Source organism: Electrona antarctica (genome assembly GCF_951216825.1).
Source record: "Electrona antarctica genome assembly, contig: scaffold_500, whole genome shotgun sequence".
Classification (NCBI taxonomy): domain Eukaryota; kingdom Metazoa; phylum Chordata; class Actinopteri; order Myctophiformes; family Myctophidae; genus Electrona; species Electrona antarctica.
The window spans coordinates 87501-89823 of record NW_027638025.1 but is presented as its reverse complement, the minus strand read 5'-3'; positions in this window follow the sequence as shown (position 1 = coordinate 89823).

The following is a 2323-nucleotide window of genomic DNA, read 5'->3' as shown; positions in this document are numbered from 1 at the left end:
ACTCACCTTCATTTGCATACCACGCACCTTCATTTGCATAAACTAATCCCACAGAGTAGCCGGAACATGCCCTTCATTTGCATACCACTCCCCTTCATTTGCATACCATGCCCCTTAATTTGCATACCATGCCCCTTCATTTGCATACCACGCACCTTCATTTGCATACCACTCCCCTTAATTTGCATGCCACGCCCCTTCATTTGCATAAAATAATCCCACAAAGTAGCCGAAACATGCCCTTCTTTTGCACACCACTCCCCTTCATTTGCATACCATGCCCCTTCATTTGCATACCATGCCCCTTCATTTGCATACCACGCACCTTCATTTGCATACCACTCCCCTTAATTTGCATGCCACGCCCCTTCATTTGCATAAGCAAATCCCCTTCATTTGCATACCACGCACCTCATTTGCATACCACTCCCCTTCATTTGCATGCCACGCCCCTTCATTTGCATAAACCAATCCCACAAAGTAGCCGAAACATGCCCTTCATTCGCATACCACTCCCCTTCATTTGCATGCCACGCCCCTTCATTTGCATAAAGCAATCCCACAAAGTAGCCGGAACATGCCCTTCATTTGCATGCCACGCCCCTTCATTTGCATAAACCCATCCCCTTCATTTGCATACTACGCACCTTCATTTGCATACCACGCACCTTCATTTGCATAAACTAATCCCACAAAGTAGCCGGAACATGCCCTTCATTTGCATACCACTCCCCTTAATTTGCATACCATGCCCGTTCATTTGCATACCATGCCCCTTCATTTGCATACCACTCCCCTTAATTTGCATGCCACGCCCCTTCATTTGCATACCATGCCCGTTCATTTGCATACCATGACCCTTCATTTGCATACCACTCACCTTCATTTGCATACCACGCACCTTCATTTGCATAAACTAATCCCACAAAGTAGCCGGAACATGCCCTTCATTTGCATACCACTCCCCTTAATTTGCATACCATGCCCCTTCATTTGCATACCACGCACCTTCATTTGCATACCACTCCCCTTAATTTGCATGCCACGCCCCTTCATTTGCATACAATAATCCCACAAAGTAGCCGAAACATGCCCTTCATTTAAATACCACTCCCCTTCATTTGCATACCATGCCCCTTCATTTGCATACCATGCCCTTCATTTGCATACCACTCCCCTTAATTTGCATGCCACGCCCCTTCATTTGCATACAATAATCCCACAAAGTAGCCGAAACACGCCCTTCATTTGCATACCACTCCCCTTCATTTGCATACCATGCCCCTTCATTTGCATACCATGCCCCTTCATTTGCATACCACTCACCTTCATTTGCATACCACGCACCTTCATTTGCATAAACTAATCCCACAGAGTAGCCGGAACATGCCCTTAATTTGCATACCATGCCCCTTCATTTGCATACCATGCCCCTTCATTTGCATACCATGCCCCTTCATTTGCATACCATGCCCCTTCATTTGCATACCACGCACCTTCATTTGCATACCACGCCACTCCCACAAAGTAGCCGAAACCACTCCCCTTCATTTGCATAAGCCACTCCCACAAAGTATTCGAAACCACACCCACAAAGTAGGTGGGACGCAGCCCACTAATTTGCATAAGCAAAATGTGAGGTGTGTGTGTGTGTGTGTGTGTGTGTGTGTGTGTGTGTTTAGTAGGCATGCCGCGGTTTACCGAATTTCGGTAATACCGCGACAGGAACAGCCACGGTGTTGATACCGTGAGATTTCCGAGCTTACGGTATTTTAATACAGCGTTGGTGGGCGGCGCATGCTGCGCGCATGTAGTGCAACTCCACTCCCAGACTAAGGCAAAACATTTATTTTCACCACACAGCTGCAGTAGATTGAAAAGTTGCTTCTTACCTTTGAGTTAGTGTTGCTGAAAGACACCCAGATCCAATTGTATATTCCATATTTCCACATGTACTAAACTAAAAGTGTGAACTGTCAAGTGTCAACACAGAGGCATGCAGTTGTGAGCATGCGCAGATTGCACTACAGCGTGCAGGGTACAAAACGGTCATTAGGGGGAGCCATAGTACAGTGAAATACAGTGGGGAACAGCTATTGATTCATTGATTGAATACTTTATTGGCAGAAATGTAATCAGTATAGGGTACAGTCAAACACATGTCCAAAGGGATCACTGAAAAAAGTCCTTGCAGTCTTGTTTCCATTCGGTCCTGGGTAATCAATTCATAATCATGACAAGTCACATGACAAATAACAAAATTAAAATTATCATAAAAGGTCAAAATAAAAAAATAAGATATGTAGGCCTACATATAGGTTTT